The sequence below is a fragment of the Rattus rattus genome, chromosome 12, assembly GCF_011064425.1.
Source record: "Rattus rattus isolate New Zealand chromosome 12, Rrattus_CSIRO_v1, whole genome shotgun sequence".
Taxonomy (NCBI): domain Eukaryota; kingdom Metazoa; phylum Chordata; class Mammalia; order Rodentia; family Muridae; genus Rattus; species Rattus rattus.
The window spans coordinates 86,759,275-86,776,791 of NC_046165.1; the positions used below are offsets into that span (position 1 = coordinate 86,759,275).

Sequence of the window (17,517 nt, forward strand, 5' to 3'; positions counted from 1 at the left end):
GGAAACTGAAGAATACCCCTGAGTCATATGATGACTTGGACACAGATACTGAGTGCCAACCTTAGCCAGCCCACGGCCTGCACACACTCCTGTGACATCCTCTGCTCTAAATCTGTGCACTATGGAAACCGGTGCCTGCTTATACTCGCTCTGGATGTGAGTCCCCCAATTGTATTCTCGCTGGTTCTCCTAAAATATGTTCTCCAGCTGTTTGTAGATGCTCGGAGACTAGGGCTTCTCGCAGTGAGGATGCAGCTGGTTTTATTGTAAAAGACAGAGATGGCACAGGGAAGTAGATTTCAGAGAATCCCACATCGTCCTCAATGCCAAAAGCAAGTGAAATTGAATTTATGAGTGTCATTCCCGATATGGCTCCCTCAGGGGTGCTAAGGATTCGAGCATAGCTGGGATTCATATGAATCATATTATACTTGTTGTTATAGCTGGAGAATTGGCTTCTTCTGTGAAAACGAGTAAGAACTGCTTCATTATCTTCCGAAGCAGAAAGGATGTTTCCCCTGAATATTTAAAAGATTATTTTCCAGTTTCGTATTTTGTTATAGCCTACTTCCCACTGTCGTAGCAAAATACCTGAGGCTGCACAAAAATGACGATTGTTTAGCTCAGAATTTTGGAGGTGATCTGGTCTCTGGCAGGTCCCTTTGGGCTTATGGTTTTGGATTTGGGGAGAAACCACACAGGGAAACAGAAGCTAGAGAGTGTGTCAGGGGCAATCTTGCATGTGTATACATACATATATATACACATATATATATGTATATATACACATATATGTGTGTGTATGTGTGTGTTCATATATATACACACATATATGTGGGCATATACATATATATACATACACACACACACACACACACACACACATATATATATATATATATATATATATATATCTCAACTTGGTCTTTGAAGATGATGCCTCGATGACCTGAGAGCTTCCGAGAGAACCTGAGAGCTGCCGATTTAGTTCCTGGGAACACTGTCTTCCAGATAGCTACAAATGAAGATTTAATTTTAAAACATCTTGGTTTTCTTACCTTAATTTCTCACTCACTCTTTGCTTGATACACCTTAATCAATCAGAACTTTCTTGCTAATTTTTTTTAAATTTCTTTGTCAGTTTAATACACGTAGAGGATGTATTCTGATAGTTTTCACCCCATTTTCTTTCTGTATCCCTTTGCCCCTGCCCCTTCTTCATTCCAATAAGTTTTCCTACTGTCATGTCTTTTATACTGTGACCCAGAGTTTAATTGGGGTTGCTTGTGTGAATGTGTGTGGGGTGTGTGTGTGTGTGTGTGTGGGGGTGTGTGTGTGGGTGTGTGTGGTGTGTGTATGGTGTGTGTGTGTTTGTATGTGTGTTGTGTGTTTTTGTGTGTTATGTGTGTGATGTGTGTGTTTGTATGTGGTGTGTGTGTCTGTGTGAGTGTGTGTGTTGGTGTGTGTGTATGTGTGTGTGTTGGTGTATGTGTGTTTGTGTGTGTGTGTGTGTGTTTGTGTGTGTGTGTGTGTGTGTGTGTGTGTGTGTGTGTTGTGGTGTGTGTGTGTGTTGTGTGTGTTGTGGTGTGTGTGTGTTTGTGTGTGTTTGTGTGTGTTTGTGTGAGTGAGTGTGTTGGTGTGTGGAGGTATTTTCTGTAATAGGGAAGGTGATCAGTGGCTACCCCAGTAATGGATCAAGTGCCAATTTCTCCACAGCGGAAGGGCGATGGAACTGTCTTAGCGCCTTCATTTTCACACAGGCTATTTAGTGTGTGGTTGGTTCCCTGCAGCTGCAGATGGACCCTGTAATTAATAGTAGTTTTGAATTTTGACTGGAGCACATTCATAGTGCTAGATAACACTCTAGATAGACTTCATCTGACTTTGAATGTTTTATTACGGTAGCTATAAGAATGAACTGAATGTGAACAGACAGAGGATGGACCAGGAGGGGGATAAAAAAAGATTAAATAAAATTTAAAAAGAGAAGAAGAATGAACTGAAACCATCAGGTGTTATTTAAGCATTCTCTACTCGCTCAGTTGTTCTGGTTCCTCAAGAAGTATCATCAATACAATTGTTATATATAACAACTAAGAGTTTATTCAAGTCTTGTATGTTAAATAATACATATTATTACATACAATTATTGTATACTATTTATACTGTGTTAACTGAGAATAACTCAGATTTGACAGATGGCCAACAATTTTATTCCTAAGCATGTGCCAAAGGAAATACGAGTTCAGGCACCCATATAATTATTTAAGAACGTAAACACTGATTTATTTGTAATAGCTACTAGCTGGAAAACACCAAGAACTCATCAACTGGAAATTGAATAGACAATCGTGGTCTTGCTATGTGGTAGAATATGAAACAGAAATTTAAAGTAGTATTTTAAAATCCACACAATTAAGTGGATTCATCTTAAAATGTTACATTAAATGAAAGAAAACAGATACAAGAAGTAACATACTTTTTGATAATGTTTAGATGAAGTTCAAGGTCTGGTAAAACAGGTGAGCAATCACAGAAGCCAACAGTGACCACCTCTAGAAGAGGCCAAGGTTGGCAGAGAAGGAGAGATTCCCCGTTTTGCTGGGACTGTGTTCTCTGTTGTTCTGGGTGCTGATAATCCAGTATCAGAAAGACAAACACGGAGCTGAACAATCTCACTGAGGTATTTTACCATGTGTCCACTTCAGAACAATAAACTCATGCCTCCAGATTTTTCTGGAGCCTAGACTTTTGCTTCCTCTAATCTGCCTTGACACGCCAAAGTCCATCCATTTTCACTGTATTTGTGAAGAGACGGTTTGCACTTCAGTGGCGTTTGGCCTGGGGACAGTGTAAGGTGAACCACGAATGCAGTTACTACACTTTCATGTCTCAGTAACTTCACACAAAAGGAGCCGATTGTTCAGTCGTGGGATGGCTCAGGTGGAGGAGACCTTCCAGCGACGACATCTTAGTAGTCGCACCTTCTACATCCAGCTGGGGTAGGAAGGGTGAGCATGTGCGTGGCAGTTCCCTAACTAGCAGTATGCATGTTTCTATGTTTTGTGTTGGATGCTGTTCTAACTGTCACATGCCTAAGAGCTAGGGACATGTTTCAGAGATTTCTACTTTCTGCCCCACGTGCCTGCCCCATGACTCCCTCCCCCACGGACAAGCTCAGTATACATTCTGCGCTGGCGCCCAGGTCTGAGATCGAGCGCGTTATTTTTGTCTTCCAGAATTAGCTTCCCCATCTGGAAAGTGGACTGTGTGATACCGTTTGGCTGTGTTTCGGAGAAACCTTACAAAGATCTGTGAGGTCCTTAGGCTGGAACCTGGGGCGTGCGTTTAATAAACAGGAACTACTAACTACATTACATGCTCCATGCGATTCATAGCAACATGCAATGTCTTCTGCACCTACGTGATACTAGTTTCTGCCACAAAATATATATATATATATATATATATATATATATATATATATATATATATATATATATATATGTGTGTATGACTACCCTCTAAACCAACAACAGTCATAACTGGGAGGTCAGCTGAGCCCTCTTGTAACAGCTGAACCTGGAGAGACTTCTTGACTGTTTACATCCTCTCACTCTCGGTATGGGACCCTCAGACCCTTGTCTGAGGATATGGGTATAGAGGTGCTCTTGATCACTTGTGGGAGGTAATGCTGCTTTAATGGCCTCGTTGAGGAAGTGCTAGAGTATACAGGCCAGGGAAGATAAGGTAGGGGGTCCATCTGTGTGGCTATGGGAAATCCCTCATTCCTGCTGGTAAAGACTCTCCGGGTGCTGCCTGTTGCAGGAGGAGCGCCCACACCTTTGTAAGTAACCCCTCGCCTATGCTTTGTAAGGAAGCCCACTAAAGTTATTTGCTCCCCAGAGTGAATGTTGGTGGATTCAGGCTTCTGTTTGTGGTTGGGACCTTAGGAGGAAGGGGAGGGGTAGACGTTTATGTTTCCTCAAAGGAAGGGATTTTAGCTATAGGGTCCAGTCCTTCTCAAGGGTCAGCTCCGCGAGTATATAACCTGCACTTGCATGGGGCTTAGAGGTTCTCAACCTGTGGGCCACAACTCACCTGGGCGGTTGAACAATTAGATATTCTATTTATCAGGTATTTACCTGACGATTCACAGCAGTAGCAAGATTGCAGTTACGTAGATCAACAAAATAATTTTATGGTTGTGGCCACTACAACATGAGCCCCATGTAACAAACATGTAACAAAGGGTCCCAGAATTAGGAAGATTGTGAACCCAGGGTTTTGGAGGCTAACACTTAACTGACTGCTACATTGTAGTCAAATGGACGTCTTTCATCTTCAAAGGGAAATCTGATAGTACAAGGAGCCGAATGCATGCACCTAGGAAACAGAGAATGCAGGTCTCCCACAGTTTTCCCTGGTGCTTCAAATGTAAAATGTTGGTGACCCGTGAACGTGGGACGCTCAGGACCCACCTGAGCAAAGCCAAGAGATGTGTGAAGTACGCATGCTCCATTGAGAACCGACACCGCCAACCCAAGCAGCCGTGATCTCCACGGCTGGCTTTGAACCTGGTGAACAGCAGCATGTGGAGGCCTCCATGTACTTCCTTACTTGCAGTTTCTTCCCAGAATTCACCCACTGATGGCCTGAAAGTGAAGATGCAGAAGGAAGAGGGCCTTCCTGGTCTCTTTCCCAGAGCACTATGCCAAAATGCTGGCATGCAAACCGAGTACCTACCAAGACGTGAAAGAGAGGGCGCTTTGTTCTGCACTCCCTCTGTTCCAGCGTGACAAGACACATACACACGTGTGAGCTGCAGGAGTCGGAAAGTGCAATATTGCACGTGAGTTAAAGCCGCACGAACTGCATCACTAACCGACCCGGCGAAACAGATGAACGGTAAAGTGTGCAATGGGGATTTAAAACGTGTCTTTGTCTTTACTTAGAATATTTAAAAGAGACATTTAAAAAATGCCACGACAGTCCCGAAGACGGAATGCAGAAAGCAGGACACAGCTTTTAATTTCGTACCACCTTGACAACTCTTGACTTCCTTTGGGACTAGCCAATAATAAAGCGTCCAGCTCTGACTTCCGGTAACGGCTCAGCCCGTGGCTTTCCGAAGCCAGTCTTACTGGACCCTTCCTCTCCTGTGCTCCTTTTGCTTCCTTGCTTTATCTGACCTGGCAGTTTACAGTCAGCCACCCCCCTTTTGAGGTCCCTATCTGTGGAGTCCATCAAACCCAGGCTGAAGGTACTCCGGAGAAACCCGCCTGTGTACTGAGCATGTGCAGAGCTGCTTTCCTGCATGCTAATCCTTTAATACAGTATAATACCTATTTGCACAGCATTTAATCTAGAGGTGAGATGCAGGTCAAAGAGGGTAAGTGTTGGTGACAGGCAAACACTATGCCGTTTTCACACATGGAGTTAAGCCACCTGCAGATTCCCAGGAACTACAAGGGACACTGGAATGGCGCCCCAGGGACACTAAATGACCTTTATGCCTTTCTCACTGCCACCCATCAGTGATGAAACTGTCACCTTCCCTAAGTGGCCTGTCCTGAAAGGCTAGGAGTGAACTTTACAATTTTAGCAGTTTCAGTGGGCCTGCAGCGTCCATATAGCGAACATAAAGATTTAGACTCTCCAGGGCTAAGTCACAAGGGAGAGCAGCAGGCTCCAGACAAGGCTGTTGGGTTAATGAAATGATTTAACGTTCCGCCCCCTCAGAAAATCTGTCCATGACTTGGTAAATCTTCCAGAACTTCCTCTGAGTTCTTTGAGGCTGGCCCTACCCCACACCCAATTCTCCATGGCATTCCTCGTCATAACCACCATCTTTTCTATCTGTTCAGTTCTAATTTGAGCTTTATTTCTCCAACTGGATTCTGATTCATAGGCACAGTAGGCAGGAAAAAAAAAAAACCCTTAGTTAGGTGAGTAAGACATTCACATCGATCTAAAAATGTAAGCAGTGTTCACAAAGGCGGGAGTTAAGAGAGAATGTTCTAAAATTCAACAAGAGTGCATAAGTGTTCACAACACACCACATTTTACCATATTAAATGAAGATGCATGGCTGGGTGCACTGTGACCCAAGCCCACTCCTGTTGGGCTGTGTGTTTCAGCCTCTTTCTCGCCCAGTAGTTCTGCCCGAAAGAAACAGATGGCTTGCTTCCTTGACTGGAATCATCAGCTTGAAATCCATAGATTGGTCAGGAGGGTGGTGCAGGTGAACTGTAATCCTAGGTTCTGGAAATAGCACCTGTGCAACACAAGTCAGCATAGACGGGACCTGGGGACCCTGTGCTCCCAGGTTAGAATATCTCTTTGCCTTCCTGAGAGTTCCCATGGCTCTGAGAATTCCCATGACACCGAGTCCTGTAACAGACTCTTATGGCAACCCCTTACCACCACCTGCCTGGTTCAGCTCTCAATACCCGTCCCAATGGAATCCTACCAGATTTCCTTGTTGGAGCGCTCTGATTACATAACACGGTTACAGCCAGTCCTGTAACACTGTCGTGTCGCGAGACTTTAAATACTTTGATTCTTATTTCAGAACTTTCCAGGCAAAATGAAATCAGACAAAACCATCTAAACAAAGAAAAGTAACCTTTTGCGGCTGTTAGATTTCACTTTTAGTGTGTGTCTTTCTTGAGAGAGAATTTAAGCAAAAACATGGCTCAGAGACATGTGTAGGAAAAGAAGTAAGACGTCCTGGGACTCCAGGCTTCTCAGGGCCTCTTGAATTCCCCGTGCTACCCTTATTACAGAGCTGATCCCAAGGCTTGGCCCCCCCATGAAACCTGGGCCCAGCCAGGCTTTTCCTCGCTGCCGCCAGGGGGCTGTCTGGTTAAGAACTGGGTAGGAGAGGCCGCAGCTTTCCTCTAAACCAACCAAAACATCCCGAGGCAGCTTTGGAGCGAAGCCCAGGAACTTGCCTGCAAAACAACCCTCGTTCTAGAGCCGGCAAGCTCTTGGTGAGACTTCATTCGGGGCGAGGATTAAAACACAGATTTCTTGCGAAGAATCCAAGGGGCAACCGAGTCTGTGCCGGCCGCTGGAAAAGGCAAAGTCCTAGCCCCAAAGCTGCTGTCTGCCGCAGCTCTCTCTCCTCTGTCCTGCGGAAAGCTCCGGATTCGCCACAGTTGTTAGTGCTGTGGCCAGAGGTGTGTCGGCCTTTCTCCCTTCTCTTTTTCTGTGGACTGTGCCCAAGTAACGCTGGGGGGGAAAAAAAAACCTTATCACCCGTGGGAAATCTAGAAAACTCTTTAAAATAATCTAGACATCATTCCCTCCGTTGAGATAGCCAGGCTCAGTATAATATACCGTGTTACATGAGTATATTGAAGAAAGAATTTCAAGGTATTTTTTTTTAACACTGTTCATAAGAACATGATTGTATTCGGCCCTCAGTCAAAGTAGTTTGTCGCAAGTGTAACTTCCCACTGGCTGCCTGTTCTCTCAGCACTCTGCATTTTCCAATAAAACCTACCTCCGAGGCGCCGCTGGGAGACGACCTGGGTACCTGGAGCAGCACACTGTCACCCGCTGGGTTAGTTCCCAACCTTCAGGACTTGAGGTACGGACTTTTCAGCATTTCAGCGCGCTATGCTTGCAAAAACAGAACCCTTCCAGGGTGGAGATTATTTTTGTCTTCCGGTTTTGTATTTCTTATTTCTAGGACAGTGGCGAAATAACGAGGTGTCTCTTTAAATCCTACTTGTGGAACCAACCGGGCACAACTCAGTGAGGTGTGCAGGAGGTGGGGGGGGGCACTTCTCATTTAGGGCAAGCAAGGCTTTATCCATTTGGTGTGGGGCGCAGAGTGACCAGAGCCACCGGAGGATCTGAGCGCCCCGTGGTCCCACGCGCACCACAAGTGGTTTGGGGGCGGAAGGAGGAGCGCGGTGACACCTGCCGCGCTTGTCGGGCGTCTCAGAGGGTTGTGCTCCTGGAGATCCCCTCTATCTCCTGTCATTCATACTCCCTGCCCCCAGTCACAACCCAACCCTCTTCAATGATGGCTCAACTCGAATCTTCGCGCGCTTGCAGTTGGGTGGGTGGACGCGCGGCCACCAGACCCACAGCTACGTGACCCCAGGGAGGGTGGCGCACAAGGCGCCGTTACCGCCGGGTCGTAGCGGAGGACACCCGCACCTAGGCGGCAGGTGCGCAGGGCACCCAAGTGGCGGATTGCTCGGGCCCAGACGGGGTGCACAACCCGAGGCCATTTCGTCGCTGCGACTCTGGAGGAGCCAGGGTGGCCTGAGCTTGCCACAGCTGCTGCGCGAATCGGTCGGGCTGGAGGACCAGAAGGGAAGAACGGTCGGCGGTTCGCCTGCCGCCCGGGAGCGGGCATCCCAGTCCCGAGTAAGGCTGCGCGCGGGGTCCCCGGGAGGCGGGACTCGGGCCGTGCACCTCGCCGCCCGCGCAGGTCGCAGCAGAGAGGTCGCCAGTGTCCTGGGACCTGCGCCGCTCCCCTCGGCGCGGGCGCTGGAGGAGAGTTGACGGGTCAAGGGAGTAGAGCTCGCTGGGGAGCCGGCGCCGCACGGGACCCCGTGGCGGAGGGGGCGGAGCGGGGAGGAGACTGCGGCTCGGCCGAGCACCGCGCAGCCTCGGGCGGGCGGGCGGCCGGCGTGACGCGGCGGGATTAACTTTGCTTGGCTAATGCGAGCACCAGAGCGGAGGCCACCGGCTGCTCGGCCGCAGCTCGCCCGCGCGCCGCCTCGGGGCGCCACCGCCAGGCTCCAGCGCTCCGGTAACTTGACGTGGAGGGGGCGTAGATGGGTGGGGTGGGGGGTACAGGTCCTGCAGGCCGGCCCGGGTGGCCAGAGCCTCGCGCTGTCCCTGCCACGGGCCTCTGCGCCCGGCTCCTCTCGGGCTCGGGCACCGGGTGCTGAGGGAGCTGAAGCCCTAACCCAGCTGGGGACAAGCTCCTTGTGAAATGGAGTTTGGCATCCTGGGCACCGAAGCCAGTGGAAGTTTCCATGAGGAGGAAGTTGTAGGACATGGGGGTTCAGAAGAGGCTGACAGGCGCGGGGGTGGGCGATTTAAAGGGACTGTGGGTCTCCTGCCCCCCCCCCTCTTTTTGGTTCCTGCCGGGGAACTCCAGGCTTTGGAAAGGAGAAAGCTCCTGAGTGTTAGCGCTGGTCAGTGCCTGTCTGCCTCTCACCGGCTCTGCGGGCTCGCTCCCTCCAGAGTTGCTCTTTTCCTTCGCTTCTCTTGACGCAGCATCTTTCGGGGTCGTGCGTGTTGGTGATGATCCGGGTGGTGTCAGCTGTGTTCCCCAAGACCGGGGAAGACGTCTTTGGAGGGTTTCTATTGCTAGGGTCAGTTGTCATTTGGGAGGAATATTTCTCGTGACCACATTATTGGAGCTAATTCTTAAAACCGTCTGGTTTGTTTTTAAGAGGGAGGGGGCGGGGTGTGCATATATGGATTATTATTATTATTATTATTATTATTATTAAATTTTCTCCAAGTGGGAAGTTTTTAAAGGGCCTATTATGCATTCCTAAAGTGAGTCAAATAAGAAAAAAGAGTAGCTGGGCGGCCAAGTTCAATATCCCATTCTGCCCTTCCCGTGCACGTGGAGAACTCAAGGGCTGTGTTGAATCAGAAAATAACATTGCATAATTTCCTCCTCTTCCAGTGTGGTTGATCCTAGATACTAGTGATCGGTTTTAAAGACCTGTTTGAAACTGATCAAACCAAACATCCTTTGTTCAGTGCATGAATAGGAGAACAGAATTTTGTTAATGAACGTACTAAGTACTGTAGACCCGTTGGGCAGTATCTTTATATGATTTGCCTCTGGTTTAGCGCGTTTGTTGATGTTATAATGAAATATTGCCTCACTGTGCTGCGAAAGGATAAAAAATTCTTTTTGGTAAAGAAGCGTTCCATGATTCATTCTGAATATTCTGGATGACTGATCTCGCTAATTCACTTCAGCCTCTTATTTCCCGTTCTGAAAGAAATCATGCGCTGGGAACCATTAATGAAAAGGTGTTTGAGTGGGAAGTAATTTGAACAGGGGCAGAGTTTAGAGTGTTTTCATGCATATTGGCTGTGCTTCGATTGATCCAGGGAGAAATTAAGTAAAAAGTGCTTTTGCTTGAGCCATTTCATGTGAAGAGATTGGAGAAGAACAATCTATTGCTTTCCCGTGTTAAATGGATACTATTAGGATCCTATTTTTAAATGAATTTCAATAGTTTGTTATTGTTTATTATATACTGGAAAAGGGAAATCTGCTTTACTTTATGAGTAAAGGAACTGCTTCAGAACTGCTATTTTTTAATGAAACTATTCTTGTTGGCATTACAATGCAAAAGCTTAATCTCATTGACATCGAGTAACTGGCACTAGAAGGGGGATACATATTCCACCTCTCCCATCCCAGCCTCTTTGTGGTAAACTTGGCTGTAACAAGAGATGAGCTGCCCCTTCCCTGTGGCCCAGCACCTCTGGAGAAGGATGACTTGTTAAACTCTTCCTAGGAGGGGAAAGCTGAGGCCCCCTCCTTCCCTACCTGTTTGTAGATGCTGGATCCACCCAGGGATGGATGCTTGGAGCCATCACTGAGCCTCCGTACTCCTTCTGTCCTAGGCTCATCTTTCCCATGGGGACCAGGAGAGGTGACTGACCTCTGGCTGCTTTAGTCTGTTGCTCTTAGAGTGGAGGATCCATGCCACCTTCTTAGGCAGTAGGCAGTCTTTCCTTCTGCTTTCTCTCTCAGAGATTCTCTGCTTCTTGTTCTGTTTCCCCCCTCAATACTGGCTATGGTCAGAACTGTTCTTTTGTTCTGATACTCGCGAGTTTCCTCTTTAACGCTGAATTCTGAGTGTTCTAGATGACAGCTGACAGTGTGGAGTCCAGGAGGACAGCAGTGTTGATGACTCCATGCACTCTTGTTCTCCCAGCATCTAGGAGAATACTTGGTACCCCATAGGCACTGGGTAAATTTTAACACATTAGGAAAAAAATTGTCCTGACCCCAATGCCTGACTAAGTACTTCAACCATTGCCATTTTGGACATGCCTAAAATCTAGTGGGTGTGAAACTCTCTCTCTCTCTCTCTCTCTCTCTCTCTCTCTCTCTCTCTCTCTCTCTCTCTCCCCCCCCCTCCCTCCTCGATCCCTCCCTCCCTCCTACACACACACAAACTCTCACGCACACACACACTCTCATACATATACACACACACTCTCTCCCACACACACACTCTTACACACACACACACACACACACACACACTCTGTCACACACAGAGACACACATTCTCTCACACAGTCTCTCTCTCTCTCTCTCTCATGGGGTGTGTGTCAATCTTTTACATATCTCTCTCTCTCTCTCTCTCTCTCTCTCTCTCTCTCTCTCTCTCTCTTGCTCTCCCTCTGGTAGTATCCGATCTGCCTTTCTGTGTAGTTAATTCTCCAAGTTCCTTCCCCCAGCCTTTGCCTTGGCTGTGCAGAAATCCTCAACAGTGCCTTTGCCGTACTCGGGTCTGTCCTTTGACTCCTGAAGACATTGACCTTTAGTTACCAGAGTTTGTGCAGGATTTTCCTCACTGCAGAGGCACTGTCAGGACTGGAGAGAGGCACCAGACTGCTCATCACCTGGTGAACTCAAGCACTTCTCATACTTTGAGGTCATAACATGACCCCTGGCTTCGGCAGCTCTGGGCGGACCAAGGGCTGACAGTGACAGTGTTTAGGCTACAAAACTGGTGGCTGGGGAGGGGGACATCAGGCTTGCTGAGTCTAATGTAACCTAGAAAAGTTTTTGGTGATAGACTTAGAAATAATGTGCTCGATACTGTATGTTGTTAACCAGTCAGTCTGTCCTGGGTTTCCCCCTCCCCAACATTTTTTTTTCCACTTTCATCAACATATTCTGATCCAGGCGATTGTGAGGAATATTCAGTTATCTGGATTTTCAAATGACCAGCGTTTGGTACCGAATGGGTCACTTTCAAATTATTATTCGCAGCAATTTTTGCCAATTCAGAACACAAGAAAATTGCAGCCGATAATCACGGTAATTTATTTTTATAGAGAACTAAGTTTTAGAAATGTGTCTGAGTAAATACATAAAAAAAAAAAAACCCTGCAGAACGGAGCTGAAGAGATGGCTCAGCGATTAAGAGTGCTTGTTGTTCTCAGAGGACCTGGGTTCCGTTCCCAGCACCCACGCCAGGCAACCCCTAACTGTCCATAACTCTAGCTTGAGAGCATCCAAAACCCTCCTCTGGCCTCTTGGGGCATCTGTAGTTAGATACTCACACCCTCACACATAGGCATGTATTGTAAAATAAATAATGAAAATAACCCTTTAATTAAAAATCCTGTGAAATAACGTTAGTGCTATTGGTAGTGGGAGGGAATAAGAGGTCCGCATTTTAGAAAATGAGGAAGATAATCATACCAACATCCAACGAGCTCACTGCTGTGGTTTAGTTAATAAGTGCCAAGTTTTCGTGGTCCACTTTACTAGAAAGAAAAAAGGGGGTGGGGTGGGAGGATCTACCTGGATTTGGTATTCAGGAGACTGGATCAGATGCCATTTGGAGGATGTTTGCCATGGTACCCGACAGAGGCACATAGAATAAAGTGGACCACTTCATGTGGCCATGTCTCTGAAAACTCTCAAGAGGAGAAAAATGCAGAGAGAGTGATGAAGAAAATAATCTTGATGGAGATTTCTCTGTGGGACTAGGCTGCTGTGGTCCAGTGGTCCAGGCTCTGGCATGTGCCTCAACACTTACGAAGAGCTCAGAAGATGAGTGCGATCAGTGGCTAACGTGTCTACTTACCTAACTCTCTCTGTATCCGGTGCGTCTGTAGGCAGTGCCTGACTTTTGTCTTGAGCAACTGGAGAGGACAGGACAGCTGGGTATTTGAGCCTTAGACTTGCAGAGCGGGGATCCCTAATGTTTTGTGCCTTGATCACTGTAGCTCTGTCTTTCAGGGTGACATATCTGTCTCCTTCTCTGTCCCACTTATAAACTGTGATGAGAGCGTGTGTGGGTGTTTGCCCATCCCTGACATGGAGTGCCTAGAAAGACCTTGGCACATGGGTACAGTTACTGGGAGAGGGTGGGTGGGGACAGGACAGTTTCTCTTTCTCTTCCATGTCAGGATAAGCACCATCTTGCAACATGGCTTGGCCAAAAATGAATGTCTGGGTTACACCAGGAGCCAGAGCTTGGGGCTGTTTCTGTGATTAGGGCAAGTTAGCCTGTTTGTCATTTTCATGCCTTGGTTTGATTTCTCAGCCTGCAAGTATTTGTCTGTCTATCATGTGCCTGGCCTTGCATGTTACATGCTTTGAAACTCAGAGTGTAACCAGTGACAGGTGGGCCGCAGGGGTGCTGCAGGGTCCTCCACTGAGGAAACAGACACACGCCTGTTGGAGATTTACCTAAGACCCCTGGCTGAGGGAGGGCTGGAATAGAATCACTTCATTTCTAAGAGCCGCTTGTCTTGTGGTACAGTGAGAACCCCACCGGGATTCACCAAATGAAGCTAAGGGCTTGAGTGTATCGAGCGTAATGAATTTCCGACAAAGTATGCCCGTTTCCACTTTAGTTTCCAGAACGTTCTAGTGCACTATGGAACTTGATCAGATACCACACCCAGTGCAGACTCTGGATCACAGGTTTTCCTCTCCTTTGGGAGTCAGAGTAATGGCGGACACCAACGCTAATGTTCTTGTGTCTGTAGTGCCCTAACTCTAGGGAGGCCCTGGAGGCCCTGTGTACCGGCAGCTCTTGGTCAGTGAGAAGTCAGTGTCTATGATGAACCCTGCTACTAACATGGTAGTCAGAGGGCCTGGATTTGAGCCCAAGAGGATTGACAAGCTGTGTCTCTGGAACCATCCTATGGCCCTTTCATCACCACAAACACATGTCCTGAAAGGCGCAGCCCGGAAGACGTGTCCAGTGACAGAAGATGTTCGTGACACCTTCAATCTGCACGACATGTATATCCAGACTTAAAACCCAGAGTAACCATATCTGAGGCTTTGGCCAGAAAAACATAACCTTAAATTGCTGCCGTAGAGGTTTTAGAAAGACCCAAAACCAAGGTGCACATTCACGGTCCAACTTGTGGTTTGAAGATGTCGCTAGTCTACACATCTGAATTCCATTTCATCTTCTTCATCCCGATACTTTCTTCTAGTTTTCTTTTTTTTTTCTCCATCCTGTTTTACTGGAAGTTGCAAATGCGTATACCAAACATGTTCTGTACTGAACACATGCATATATGTGTGTTGGTGTATTCCTAATGGAATATTGCTACCTCACAGTGGGGCACACCCGACATTTAGGGAGGATCAGCTAAACTGTTATTCACCCAAGTTTCTAGAGCCCAAAGAGGGCTTAAGGGAACTGTTGCTCTCTCCTGAGGTGCATGCTTTAAGGAACTATTGGAGCCTTGAATAGTAAGTCATGGAAGCCAAAGGAGTCAGTGGAGTGCAGGTGGGCAATTGGAGGCACCTGCTGTGCTTCTGCGTTGAGGAGAGCTAAGTTGCTATTCATGGTTGAGTGGCAGATGTGGAAGAACCCAGCGAATATTCTGGCCCTTTGACATCCGTTGCTCCTGTGCAGGCAGGATGGATCAGAGACTGCCCTCCACCATCTTTGTGTTTCCTCAGGACTGGTTTCCCAGGGTTCAGCAATATGGGCCCAGCAAAGGATGAGCGGTTCTAACAACCATGCTATTTCCCACCTGGTTCATCCTTTTCTCTCATTTCTCTGCTGTATGCACCAATGTCTCACCAACCCGCATGCCCAAGCTCGCGGACCCTGTCTCTGTGTCCAGGACGTGTCGTGTTCTCACGCATAGAGACAAAGGCACTGCTCAGGCCATGGTATGAAATGCCACCCATGCCCACGTCCCAGGCCACACATCCTGCCCTCCCTTCCATCCCTCTCTCTGGCACCCGGACACGGAAGCAGACCCTGTCTTTTACTATTAGCTTTCTTGTTCTTGGTCAGCCGCGCCTTAGAAATCCTGAGCATAGTAACTTCATACAAGTGTCCCGGAGTCTGCTGTGACACTGGTGTGCGTTACGGATTCCAAGAGTGAGGAGGGCAGGTAATTAAACCTGCGCTACCTTCATATTCCTTGAATGACTGTGTATGACACGCATGCGTATTCAGGAAGCAACGAATGGCCAGTGTTTCTCATGAGAGTATGTGGACCTGAGTTCTTGGTATTTCATTTTTAATATCAAGCGCATTCGTTTAAGTCTTCCTGCATTTTGTCATGAATGGAACATGTTTGCTTTTCGTGGAAAAAAAAAAACCTAGCAGTTTGCGTGTGACACTGATTCATACCACCACAGAAGTAGTTCACGGCGATTTTTAGAGCCCTATTCCTTTAAAAATATAATCATGATGATGTACACCATGTTTTGACTTATTTTCTAATCTTTAAAGTAGTAATTTGTACATGCAGAGAGCAGCCATCCTCGTCTGTATTTCTCCTTTACAAGCCCACCTGAGACTGCATGTAATTTCTGCAATCTTCCAGTTCCTGAAGACTCCCACTATGCCTCAAATGGAGCCAGGCCATGGAAAATTAACGGCTGCTGAGTCTTGTCTAATTTTTTCATTTAAAAAAAAACCCAAAAGACCAAAGGAATTTAGTACCAAATGCCCCTAAACATATAAACTATGGCCTTTGAGGCTGATTTATTCTGTAGCTTAGCTCCTATACAGAATTCAACAAATACCCGCACTCCCGAGGCCCTGGAGGGTATAATCCTATTTCTTTAGGTTTATAATTGTGTTGTACACTCTGTAGACTAATCGTTACAGGTGAAGGTGTGCATGGAAATGCACTCCACACATAGTATTTACTGTTATTTAAGATACGTTCTCGTGATGGGCACGGCGGCATGCAGACTTGTAATTCCACCATTTGAGATTCTGAGGCAGGAGAATCTTAAGCTTGAGATGAGCCTTGACAACATCAGGCTATGCTTGTCTCAAACAAACAAACAAAGGTAACAGGAAGGAAGTGGAAGGAAGAAAGTAGGGACCAAAAAGAGGGATATATGATCAGATGTTTGACAACTGAAGTTTCCTTAAAGCAAAACTTTAAAATATACTTCCCCGCTGGAGTGCATCCATCCATCCCAAATGAGCTGCATCTACTATGTACCAGGAATGATAGTAGGTGTGAGAGCACCAAGGCAAACATTTAAAAGTCTCTCCTGAGGAAATGTGCAGAGCCTCTTGGGACAGTGAACAGGAGGTCACGGTGTAGTACAGAGTTTCTCAGTGGCCGACACTATTACTATGTGGGATCCGATAAGTATTTGGTGGGGGCCGTCCTGTACCCTGTAGGTTGTAAGCATCATTGCCTTCTATCTGCTGATGTGAGTGGCACCAGTTGTAAGCACCCAAACTGTTAACAGAGTCTGTGTGATGGGCAGCAAAGTTGCTGTGGTAAGGACCTCTCCCCAGAAATGGGCCAGGCCTGGCTGGTGGGAGTACAGGGATTTGTGTCCTGGCTTAACCTGGCTTCACAGAGTATCCAGCTTCTGCCTTTGTGAGTATTCGGTCTAAGCCTTGGCTGACATCGAGGTTCTGTCAGTGTTAGATATTCTGTCAGTGTTGGATAAGGACCTTCAGTATCGGTAAGTCCTGTGATGTGGTCAGCACAGATTTAGCTAGGGATTGAGAGGGCTCTGGACAGAAGGAACAGGAAATAACACAGGAAGTGGAGATGGTTTAAAGCATTCAGAACCTGTGAGGATTCTGGTGCCTGCAGGAAGCAAGAGATGCTGCTGGGGCAGACAGACTTCAGATGCCTTCCCTGGCCAAGGGAGGAAGACTGACTGAGCCTCAGCTTTTGCCTGTTGCCTGATGCCTTCGGAAGCAGGCTTAACTTTTTTTTCAACATGTGAAACATTTCTCATCTTAATTCTGATTATATTTTTGGCAGGATAATTTTATACTTGAGGGAACTTCAAGTTTCATTTGAAAACAGAGAACATGTTAGATTCTCTTGGAGATGTTTTCAAAGGAAGCTTAAAGACTGTCTCTCATCTTCTTCACAGTCCTGTGTGACACTAGAGGACATTCGCTCTGTGCCTGTGTGCCCTGGGTCTGACAGAAACACGGTTGCTCCTCTGTGACCAGAGAGAAATGGTGCTGCTGTTGTATTGATACATTTACTTAGTATTGATTATTGATATCCTAACCGTCTGGATTTTGATTTCTTTAATCAAAATTCTAAGTGTGGAGAAAGTGATGGAATGAGGGGATGAGGTTATGCCGTTATACAAGTACAACCTAATTACCATGAAAAGTAGCTTTAATAAATACCTTGCTTTATCAGAACCTGACTTTCCTAGTCATGATATGATAATTATGGGTAAAATAAACAATCTCGTTTACCTTTAGTCCAAGAGTTGGGAAGACTTTTTTGTAATGGTTCGTAGAGTGACACACATTCGCATAGAGGTTCTCTGGAATCTTT

At 46.8% G+C, this 17,517-nt stretch overlaps 1 long non-coding RNA gene across 1 annotated transcript; it reads right to left on the reverse strand.

Moving 5' to 3' along the window:
* Positions 1-5,862: 5,862 nt before the first annotated feature.
* Positions 5,863-8,018, reverse strand: LOC116913109. Its single transcript, XR_004389598.1, has 2 exons — positions 7,511-8,018; positions 5,863-7,236 (listed from the first exon to the last, which is right to left on the reverse strand). It is a non-coding gene; the product is annotated as an uncharacterized LOC116913109 (long non-coding RNA).
* Between the last annotated feature and the right edge of the window lie 9,499 nt (positions 8,019-17,517).